At 36.1% G+C, this 12,654-nt stretch overlaps 1 protein-coding gene across 1 annotated transcript in view; it reads left to right on the forward strand.

Annotated features, from left to right (window-relative positions):
- Window positions 1–11,508: 11,508 nt before the first annotated feature.
- The window catches only part of Cdh18 (cadherin 18), an 840,836-nt gene continuing 839,690 nt past the window's right edge, over window positions 11,509–12,654 (forward strand). Inside the window, exon 1 of the mRNA XM_085676602.2 lies at window positions 11,509–11,787. The gene's annotated coding sequence lies outside the window, so the exon portion shown is untranslated. The remainder of the gene's footprint in view (window positions 11,788–12,654) is intronic.

The raw sequence follows: 12,654 nt of genomic DNA on the forward strand, positions 1-12,654 counted from the left end.
AAATCTGGTCCAACTGCACTATGCCACTTGGCACCATAAGCCTTCTCAGATGCTCATAGCTTTTTTTTCTCACTGTTTTCTCACCTATGTATAGAAACTGGAAACCAGATCTGTGAAGAAACGATTTTGAAGGAGATAAGGCTACGGTGGTAATGCAGCAACTCCTGACTCAAAGCTAGTCTGCAAGTCATAGGTTTCATACCATACTCCTCATTTTAGATCAGCCTCTGTTTAAACTTACATCAGAAAATAGTCTATAGTTCATACATTCATGTTACACATGTGACCTATTTTCTATTTCTGTAACTACACAATTACTACAGAAATTAAACCTTTGACAGATAAACATTTCATTTTTATAATCATTATTCTTATATTTATTGATATTTGAGGTATTTTTAAATGACTTGAATATATTTTATTATTTTTAATTTCTGTTTTTTTCATATATGTATAAAATACACTTACCTCTGACTACCTCTCACTCCCCTTACACTAATTTTTAATCTCTTCCTCATTTTCCTTTATGTTTTTCTTCTATTTCTCTGGGAGGGGGTGAGTGTGGGTGTGGGTATATGTTGCACAATATTCTTTGGACATTATGCTGGATCTAATGTTACTATCGAGAAGGGTTGTTTTGCAGATTTCCTTTTTAGGTCAGAAAACTCAGTAGTCACCTATTCTCATCACATTGACCAGAGAGTTTTTATGTTTTTGTATTAATATGACACACACACACACACACACACACACACATACACACACACACACACACTGAGAGAGAGAGAGAGAGAGAGAGAGAGAGAGAGAGAGAGAGAGAGAGATGATTAGGGCTGAAGACAGCATTAAATGATGAGTATAAAGATGCAAAATATTAGAAGACAGTTTAATTACATGAACACTTACCAAAATAATAGTATCAACCTTACCCAGAACTTATGACATATCAGCCATAAGCTTTGATCAGATTCTTAGTGCCAGGCATGCATTTGTTGCTGTAGAAAAGGCCTGAGTTCCAGTGAGAAAGGGGTTGATTACTCCTTAAACAGTTGAGTCACTGCTTCACGGGAGCATATATTCTGCCTGGAAAGTTGGAGCTGTTTGTGGCACACGGAAATCAAATCTGATGAGGCAATGGATGCATCATTGTCTCCAGCATTCCATATTACATGCTCTGGGATAGTAAGCATAATCCACAGGGGATATTTCAGTTTGATATTTTTTGTGTGTTTTCTATTCAAAAACCTGTGGTGGCTTCAGCAGGAATCTTGCCACTAGTTCTGGTGGTCAAAAAGAATAGGGGCAACACAACTGTCTCCATTATTCTGGAGCTCTTCATGGCCAAAACTCATGGAGATCTATTTTGAAACTGGCATTGGAATGTCTGTTTTAATTTTTTTTTCATCTTTCCTTTAAGACTATAAATACAGTGCTTTTCTAACACATTGCACATTCAGAATGGCTCCAATTTTCTTGGACATCACTTAGTTGATATCCTGTTTCAATTAAACAATAAATATGCAGAGATGATTAATAGTTCATATTTCACATTATATTCTGAGAGTTTAGCTTCACTGAGCTGATCTAGAATTAAGAAACCATATCAGTGACTATGCATATCATGCCAATTTTGCAACTTAACTTTTTTAATGATATTTTAGTTTATTAGACAGGGGTTAAACAATCAGTATAAATTTTCCCTTGTCAGTTATTGTCATTCTCATTTCCTGAGCTGAGCTCCTGCTTCCTTCTGTTTTAATACGATATTTTGTCATTTAAATTTTATTTTTACTTCATTCTTTTAGACCAACCTTCAGAGCATACAGATGTAAAATTAGGCTCCAGTACACTTTCTCATTATAATTTTAATTGTTTAAATTATTGTTTACTAGTTGATTTTTTTTAAATGGTCTCACTATTTAACTGAGCTGGTCTGCAACTTGTTATGTAGATTAGTCTAGGCTTTAAAACACAGCTAGCTACCTGCTTCTGCTTCCTGGGTGCTGGGATAAGAAATGTGTGCTACAACAGCAGGGTTATTTATTTTTATTTGTATTTGAAGATTTATTTTTATTATACAAAATAATAAAATTTGAAGAGAGCTCGATTCGGGAAGTAACCAGGTTAGCTAAAAGATAAAACAATTATATTTTTATTTATTATAAGAAGAAAACTCACAAAACAGAAATGAGAAATTTACACTCAGCTGTCCTGCTAGGGAACCACACAGAGAGGACACATGGACCATGTGCCGTTTTTCTTAGAGTTACAGAAAACCATCCCTTAACTTGGTCCCACCTCTTAAAGATAATTGGTTGGCAAAGATTCCCCATCATAAGTGGTGTATGTACCTGTGTCTCTGTGTATGGGTAAAATGGCATCAGATCCCCAGAGACTGGAGAAAAGCGTAGTTAGGAGCTGCCAGACTTGGAGTCTCGGAATCAAACTCCAGTCCCTGCAAGAGCAGCAAGCAGCCTCAATCATAGAACTAACTATCCCTGAAGCCCATTTTATTTTGATTACATTTTGCAGTCAGTTTTCACTGTTTTCCATACCTTGTTTTGATTCTAATGTAATCCTAATCATCCACAGTTCCATTACTATCAGTGTTCTACATAACAGTCATAGTGTAGATTATGTATTAATAATTAAACACATAAATTTTATGTTATTAAAGCAATATAAATTTTCCATTATTTTGGAAAAATGCCTGAAAATTCCTGATTGTACTTCTAAATGCTAAATGTACATACTGAAAATATGATAGCAGATGTCCAACAATATTTTTGAATTAATTGAGCTAATTCATCTAACAATTCCTCTATGAAGCTTAATTTCTTGCTCAAATTATAAAAATGATACTACTGTACATTCACTGTATAAACTAATGCTGACTGGCTGGTTTCACATTTCAACTTGAGAGAACCTTTTGTCATCAGAAAGGATCCTCAGTATAAGAAATGCCTCTCTGAGGTCCAGCTATAAGACATTTTATCAATTAGTGGTTGAGAAGGGAGGTCTCAGTTCATGGTGAGTAGTGCCATCTCTGGGCTGGTGATCCTAGGTTCTATAATAAAGCAGGGTGAGCAAACCAGGGGATACAAACCAGTAAGGAACTCTCCTCCATGGCTTCTACATCAGCTCCTGCCTCCAGGTTTCTGCCCTGTTGAGTTTCTGCTCTTACTTCCTTCAGTGATGAATAGCAATGTGAAAAGTGTAAGTCAAACGAACCATTTTCTCCCCAAATTGCATTTTGGTCAAGGTGTTTCATCACAGCAATAGAAACCCTAGCTACAATAGGTGTGTTTGAAAATGGCTTTCCTTAAAGTATCTTATCACTTAGTTATGTTTGTCCATTTTCCCATGCCCGCATTGCAACCATCATCCTTTTCTCTAATTATTTTTCTTCTATTTTATTTTATTTGTTTAAAACCCCTTAGGTGAGATTTTTAAATTAGCATACAGACTAATGAGATTGACAATGTCATTTTTATATATACAATATTATATATCACAACCTCTTCCTACTCACCATTATCAAATTCTCCTAAAATATGTGACCCTAATTTCTTAGAAAAATAATATTTTTTATTCTATTAGTCCTTTTATTCATTCGGGCTTGCTGCTTACTGAGTATACTTCAGGGCATTGACAACTATAAAGTTGGAAGCTCTAGTAACTGGTGGATTGCAAGTTCACCAGCCCCCTGTCTGACATGATCATAAATGAGGTTGGACCTTGGCAGCTGGTTGATCATACCAAGGAGGGTAAGAGCCCACATTGCATGAGGGTTAGACATGCCATGCAGAGATTAAGTGGGGAGTTTTATTGAGATAAAGGGAGCAGGGGAAGGGAAGGTAGATAAAAAGAGAGAGACAGATAGAAAAAGAGACAGTTAGAGAAAGAGAGGCAAAGACCTGCTAGCCTCTTCAGAAGAAAATCTGGAAAATGAGAGCAGAAATGGCCAGAGCTTGTTTCTATAATAATAATAATAATAATAATAATAATAATAATATCATCTTATTTTACATACCAATTGCAGGTCCTTTTCTCTCTCCTCCTCCTGCTCCTTTTCCCCCCAACTTCTCTCTGTCCCTCCCCCATCTATTCCTCAGAGAAGGTGAGACTGCCCATAAGGAGTCAACAAAGTTTATCACTTCATTTGTGGCAGAACATAGGCTCTCCATCCTGTATCTAGGCTGAGCAAGGTATCCTCCATAGTGAATGGGTTTTAAAGAGACAGTTCATGCACTAGTGATAAATAATTCCCTGCTAGTGGCCCCACAAACTGCCCAAGCCACACAACTGTCACCAAGTCACCAACATTCTGAGGGCCTAGTCCACTCTTCTGCAGGTTCCCCAATGTCAGTTTGTAGTCAGTGAGTTAACCTTGCTCAGGTCAGTTTTTCTCTGTGTTTTTCCATTATGGTCTTGGTTCCTATGCTCATAATATTGTTATCTATAATTTGGTCTCTATGATTGAACGCCAGGAGTTCTACCCAGTGCTTAGCTATGGATCTGTGCAGCTGCTTCCATCAGTTACTGGATGTAGGTTCTTTGATGACAATAAAGGGGAATGGCAGGTAAGGCACTAACTATTGTTTACATTCTTAGCTGGGTCATCTCTGTGGATTCCTGGGAGTTTCCCTAGTGACTGGTATCTCACTAACCCCATAATGATTACCTCTTCCAAGGTATCTCTTGGGCATGTACCCAAAGGAATCACACTCATACTACAAGGGCATTTGCTTAACTATGTTCATAGCAGTATTATTCATAATAGCCAGAACATGGAAACAAGCTAGATGCCCCACAACTGAAGAATGGATAAAGAAAATGTGGTACATTTACACAATTAGACTATTACTCAGTGGTTAAAAAAAATTACATCTTTAAATTTGTAGGCAAATGGAAGGAACTAGAAAAAACAAACACCCTGAATGAGGTAACCCAGACCCAGAAAGGCAAACACGGTATGTGCTCACTCTTAAGTGGTTATTAGACATAAAGTAAAGGATAACCAGCCTACATTCTGGAACTGGGTGCTTAAAGGGAACTTTTGCACCTGCGTACAAACTACATAGTGAAGTGGAAGCCGTAAGACCCAGGGCTGACTACGGTACTGCCTGAGTGAATCCTGCCAGGTGACAGGATACCATGATGGCAGAATCCTAACACTGTCCATCATTATTTGACCTCCACATATATGTTGCGACACTCATTAACACCTTTCAAAATACTCTAGAAATAATAATAATAAATTTCAATTTTTAACAGTTAAATATACTTGCAGACTAATTTTAACAGAGTTTTGTGTAACATTATATAAATATATAGCATAGACAGGAATAATGTATTTCATTCTTTTTTAGACGGGCTTTATTTCTTTGTATGTTTATTTTCTCTGCTAAGGCTTCCAGTTCCATACAGCCTGGCAGTCACTTTATTTATAAGGATAGAGTATGCAAAATTTCAGAAATATGCAGAATTACTGACCAAATACTAAAAATTTTTTATTTTTCGGTGAAGAAATATTGGAAATAAGGAGACAGATGCTTAACCCACTGAATACAGAGTATGTTTTCCAGTCCTTGCCTCATGATCTGAATGTAAGCTGTTCCAGCAACACATGAATGTCGGCCTGCCACAGGGTTGATGGATGAGCGATAATAGCTTTGACGATACTAAGAGTTTACATGGACCAAACGGGATGTATCATCCAATATTTTGCTAGAAGTTGTAAGCAATCAATAGATTTGAAACTTTTAAAATCATTATGTGATCAGTTTTTCCACATGCAATTATTGTCCATTGTGTAAGTGATGTTGGGAGCATAGATTGGTAGTGTTTCCATTTTGCTATTTCCCAGAATCAAAGCTATTAATTTTATTCTTTCTACGTGCTCTCATTATAAAACTACCTTATTTTTTTTTCTATTGCAGTAATAAACACAACAGTCAAAAGCAACATGAGAAAAAAAAACAAAAAAACAACAACAAAAAAAAGCGCGTTTATTGTAGTCCATCATCAAGAGAAGCTAGGGCCAGAACTCATATTAGGAACCCAGAGGCAGGAGCTGAAGTTAAGTCCATGAAGGAATGTTGTTTACTGACTTGCTCTCCATTGCTTGCTCGGGTTGCTTTTTTATATAATCTGTGACACTTCCATTCTGGGCTGGGTTCTTTAAAATCAATGATTAATCAAGAAAATACCCACAGAATTTCATAAATGCCAATCAGATGCGGACTTCTTTTCTTAGTTGAGGTTCCTTCCTAGATGAACCTAGCTTATGCTAAATTGACAAAAGTAAGTGACCCATTACAACATTCTTCAAATCACTATCTAAATTATATTTTGTTGTGTTAAATTCTGATTATAAACACTTGGCAAGAAAATAGGCATTGGATCTTACATGTGCCTCATCACTTGTGAAAAGTGAACTCAGGCAGGAATAAAAAGAATAAGAAAGTCCTCCTGAAGCTACCCACTACTCATGTACTACCTAGACCTACCCGTATCTTTTGGTAGAAAGGGAAACACAATAACTTTTTTGATGTATAAAACCAGATAACATTTCCATGTTCTGACAAATTGAGCATAACACATCTGAGTTTAGATCTTTAAAAACTTTAAACTATCTTTAAAAAACTAATCTTTAAAAACTAATAACAAAAACAAACAACAGGCACAAAAAAAACCCATGTTTTCAAAACTTAATGATGACCTGACTAAGCCATTTGAAGTGAGCCAATAGAAAAAATAACACGCCCCTTAATGGAATTTGCTCTTGTGTGCCCCCAAAGTCTTAATCATTGTGACCATGATGACTATTTTTCTTAGTCATTGTTCTGATGCTATGAAGAGACATCATGATGAAGATAAGTTTTATGTGTCCTTGTTGGCATTTCAGAGGCTTAGTACATTATCATTATGGGAGTGAGGGGACATGGAAACAAGTAGGCAGGTACTGGAGTAATAGTTGACAGCTTTATCATGATTCTTATGGAAACAGAAAGACACACACACACACACACACACACACACACACAGAGAGAGAGAGAGAGAGAGAGAGAGAGAGACTTAACCTAGCATGATCTTTTGAAACATCAAAGCCCACCTCCAGTGATGCACTTCTTCCAACAAGGCCACACCTACCAATCCTTCTCTTTTCAAACAGTGCCAGTCCCTGGTGACTAAGAATTCAAATGCATGTGCTTATGGGGGTCATTCTTATTCAAATTACAGACGACTTGGTTTCAGATTCTCAGTGGTGAGCCTGCTTGAATTCCAGCTCTGATACAGAAATGATAGCTTTCCTGTTCTATTCTATTTTCTTTTCCTTCCTCAGTTTCTCCTCCTATTTCATGGCAAGTTTGCCTCTTTGACTCTCAATTGTCCTTGAGTTATTTTATTTTCCGTTTTAAGATTATCTAGACCCATAAGAACAAAAATAGTAGTAGAATTTAATTCTTCCAGAACTGTATTTGGTAACTTGAAATGTAATTAAACTCTTTAATTCTTTCCATAAGTGTATAGACTCATAAAACCCTTCTCCAAAATGTATCTGAAAGTAAGAAATTTTCTTCCTTCCATAGGAAGTTTTTAATTTTTTATTTTAATGTCCTTATTTACATGCAGCTGTATTACTAAAGTATATTTCACCTGAAATCTATTTTAATAAATCTCTATATTCAATCTGAAAATCTTTATTGTTTAATCAGTTGGATATTTTATTCCAGCAGTAGTTATTAACTTAAGACTCAAACAACATCGTATGCTTGGTAAAATTATTTTTAATTTATAAATGTATTATAAATTTCTGAATTGATATATATTAATAATATATTCTAAATATACAGAAGTATATTTCAGTTGAAATCTATCCTAGCATATCTACATATTGGCTCTGAATGCAATTTTTATTGAATAAAGTATTAGGTTATTATACTCCAGTGTTAATTACTAATGATCAAACCACACACTACTCTTCATATAATTATTTTTAGTTCAGAAATACATTATATATTTCTGAATTAATATATATTAGTGTTATAATATATGTATATTATATGTGAAGGCATAAATATATATTTTACACAGTGACTTCAAAAATGTTGAAGAATCAGGCAGGCTTCAAAGTGGCATTACGATAGGAGAGGCAGCAAGCTAATAGAGTTGAAAATAGTTACTAAAGATGGGTGGATCAGTAGCTAGTTAGGTTTGACATGCTGGTGGCATTTGGAACTAAACTGCTGATTTGCCGGGTTCAACCGTGAGATGATTGAAAAGAACCTAGGAGAATCAGGACCTCTGAAGTGAGACTCAAGATATGTTCAAATGAGTGACTCAGGAAAATGACAAAGAGGAATTGATAGTTGGACATATCAATCCATGTGGAAGAAGATGTGATGAAAGCCTGGGACAGTCATGAGTTCTTTGCCTGTAGTTAACTTCACACTCATGCTCAATGGGGAAATAAACCAGTGTAGCCAAGGAGGTGGCTATCACCCACACAGTGTCAGTTGCTTCTTTTTCCTTTTATGGACTCCACACCTGGGTCTTCCAGCCTTTGCCACTCCAACTGTTTAGCTCTCAGATCTGCTCTTTCTGACATGTTTGTTTTGGTTGATAAAAAGTTAATTTACGTTTATTTATTTTGTGTGTGTGCATGTGTGTCTATGTGTGTACATCCATATGAAAGTAACAGGAACTATAAATTGCTCTATCTGGATGCTGAAATAAAAACTTGGTTCCAAGTTCTCTGCAGGGAGGTAAGCAGTCCTTCTTCTAAGGTTTTAGTACACTTCTGAACTTTCATGCTCCCAACATAGTTGACATGTTCATTACATGTTAGTTTCCCTTTTTGGTAGTGAGTCTAAGTACCTCATGTTTGGCACTGGAGAGTGGTTGCTTCTAAATAACGACATGGTACAGAGTCATTGTGCCTTTGCATTTGCACTAAAATGAAGCCAAATTCTGCTTAGTAAAGTGCAGTCACTGAGAGAGGGTTGATAGCCAAGTTTTATACAATACAGAGTAACTTCGAGTGGAGCCAGGTTGATCTCTGCAGGACAATAGCTGAGAAAGACAGTTTTCGATCTCTGGTACCCTTGAATATGTCAATGTCTCAGGAACTGCTGAAATCCTTGTGAAACATTTCACTTAGAAATTGTCATACAAATGTGATCTAATTTCTTTAAATATAGTAATTATTTGTGTATTTTATATTGAATAGGTTATTTCAAGCAACTCTATATAGCTTGATTAATTTCAAAAGAAAGGTAATTTTCAAAAAAGTATGTTGAATAATACCTGTTTTTGTCATTCAGTCAATAATAAAGTAGAAAAATACATATAACAACAAAAGAAAATTAAACTAAAAATAATTGATTGAAATACATTTTGAAACAGAAACATAAAATATATGTTACGATTCCCATTCACTTTTTTTCAGTTACTAATCAGGAGAAGAAATGTGAAATTTCTCTAGGTGGCAAAAATGCTTGACAGGTTGAAAATCAATCTACAGTGTTACTTTAGAATTTCTGGTATCATTTCAAGCTTGTTCATCCCAGTACCAAGGACAAGATTGTGCCATTTGTTGTCTGCTTTCACCTGTATCCCAAGGAGGTAAAATAAATCCTTTTGTTTTACTAAGATTTCTATTGTTGAGAATGATGTGAATGAGTTGTCTGCTAAGATATTTAGAAAATCACTTCTATCATTCCACGACTCTTATCCAACCATTGGAGTTCTTGCATATTTTATAACCTCACCTTCTTTTTCATTTTACTGTCCTTTGTTCGAAATTTTACAGCCAATCTTCTTCCATTAAATACTGCCCCTCCCACTTTCTTATCTCTTGACCTTGTGATATTGCTCTTGTAAGAGCCCTGTGACATTTTCTTCCACTTGTGAAATGCTTTCTACAGTCTCTTGTATTTGATTACTCGAGAATTTCTTGATATTCACTAGACTGTAAGCTCTAGACTGATTAAAGAATAATAACACCCAAATTACCAAGCCAATAATATTGCCTGTTCCTACTCTAGTAAATTACTTATTTATAAATAAAAGCAGAGGTTTGAAACAAAGAATCGCCTAATATTTGTTGAATTTGACCAATTATTTCTAGTAACCTTTCATCAAGTAGATGTTACTATATATTATAATATGGAAGTACATTTATGGATGTTTTTATGATCTCATGGCTCTTTTCAGGTCATGTTAACAGACATTGCACACTTCATCTGTATCTGTTGGCACTCAAGTTTGAAACAGCTGTTTGGAATTTGAAAGCTACTGGGAATTGAATTATAGTAAGTATCCTACAGTTTTGTTAATAAGTGTCATGGTGGGTTATAAGAAAGAAATAAAGCCACAAAAAGCCTGGCTGATTAAGAATTGTGAAAGTGAACTGGGCAAGAATAGGGCTGAAATATGACCCTAGGTCCTTTGTCTTATTCACTTCTTTTCTTCTCCCATCCTTCTGGCAGTGAGTGGAAAATGAAAGACCAGTCTTGTCTCCAAAGACTTATTGTGGGCTTCTTTATTATGGTTAGTCATAGTAGCTCAGCAATGGAAGTGTGTCTTTAAGAAGGATATCATCTTAACTTTGAAAGTTTGAACTGGGTGTGACATGTTCTTTTTGATTCCTTCTGAGATCTATTTGTAGATTTATGTTTTCATAAAATGTTTTATACACTGGCATCTGACTCAGATCTTGTTTAAAAATATCTACAAATATCATCTGTCATTTTTATGAGAAACAGAAATATTGATCACGGTTTTTCAAGAACAAAATGAATAACTCAATATCATTCAACACGCTGGGCATTCTTTCTCTGATCTGAGACACTAGTTGCTTTGGGCACTGTTATTTCCAGCCAAAAGCAGATTCCTCTGTAAGCACCTGTGCCACTCATTTATTGATATCAATTCATCATCTATCTATCTATCTATCTATCTATCTATCTATCTATCTGTCTGTCTGTCTGTCTGTCTGTCTGTCTGTCTGCCTGTCCGTCCGTCCGTCCATCCATCCATCTATCTATCTATCTACCTATCTATCTGTGTGTATGTAAAAAAATATTATATTACTCGTTGTTCTGCAACACATCTCAAATAATAACAGAAAGGTGAATATGTGTAATTATAAATTGCTGCCAGTTGTAAAGGAAGGGTTAAAGTTTAAAATGCAAAAATCTGCAATAACACTGAGCTTGCTTTGAGCCTCTGCTCTCTCAAATCCTATCGCTAAGGGAGATAAAATAATGAAAAATACTTGACAAAACTGCTGGCAAAACTCTTATTGTTCGTACCACTCTTGGAAAAGGCTCTTGGGACCAGCAGTGGGATCCTTGCTATTGATTGGCTAGTTAAATAGGGGACTATTAGCTTCAGACAGGCTAGATTGATTACACAGCAGCAGCAGGAGCTAAGACATAGAGCTGAGTGAGCAAGAGAGAGAGAGAGAGAGAGTGAGAGAGAGAGAGAGAGAGAGAGAGAGAGAGAGAGAGAGAGAGAAAGGAGAGCCTATCACTCTGTGGCTGCTGGTGCCGGATAATCCTGCTTCCCAGCTGCCTCAGTCAACAACTTACTGAGCTGCTTTTTCTTTTACAAAAGGATGTCAGCTCTGAGAGCCAGCGAGAAATAACAGCCTTCACCTTGGAACAGCTCAACACACTCGTGCAGCATTCAAGCAGATCTGAAGAGAAAACAAAAATCAAGCCCTAACACAGCCCCTCTTCATGTCTACACTGCAGAGAGAACAGTTTCATGTTCCAGGTAAGGAAATTATTATCATTTCTTTTCATGTGTTTCCTTTCAGAAAGCCACAGTAAGGCATGTAGTAGCTAAGCACGCTTTTAAAACTGAGTTTGCAGTACAACATTAGAGTCAATGTTGCAATGTGTTTAAATGAATATATTTGCATGCTTATCCACAGGTACATTCACTTTTTAATACAGCATTCACATGGTGTATTTATGTAGAACATTCTCCACATATAAAATATAATTAAGCCAAATCTATCCTAGAAAGAGTAAGGTCATTTTAGTGCTGGTATTACAACATGTTTAAAAACATTGCCTTTATGATGTTAAATAACTTTGATAATGAAAACATATCAAGAAGTACCATTATTGCATGAACTACAAGTTTTAATTGCATACAAACATAGAAGCTACTGTTTCCTTATTCTTTGTGAAATCTGCCTTCTAAGTGCAGTTTTAACTTTTCAGAGTAAGCACACTGTGTCCTAAAAATGTGACATTAGACTGCCCTTCTATTGTGACTGTGGATGTTGTGCTTGTTATTGAAAGAGTCCTGTGCTAAGGACAGAAATTTGAGTCCGGAGATGCTTAGGCATTCTAGAGTTCACTGCTGAGCCGCAGTCCTATCAGTTAATATTTAAAGTGTCAGAGATTGTCTGTACAGGCAAAGTGCCGTGAACACATGTGGTCTTTACATTATGAAATTCTCCTCCGGGAGCAGGGTTTTAGAAAATGATTTCTCAAGAAACTGATGGAATGGAACAGGCATAATGCTGGAGCATGCAGTACTGATGGGAATGACTGACCTTAGGGTGTGGGTCAAAATATTAACTGCACTGGGAGAGCATGATAGTGAAAGTTTATTTCTTCTTGTTGGAGG

Source organism: Myodes glareolus, chromosome 15, assembly GCF_982192425.1.
Source record: "Myodes glareolus chromosome 15, mMyoGla1.1, whole genome shotgun sequence".
NCBI classification, from domain to species: Eukaryota; Metazoa; Chordata; class Mammalia; order Rodentia; family Cricetidae; genus Myodes; species Myodes glareolus.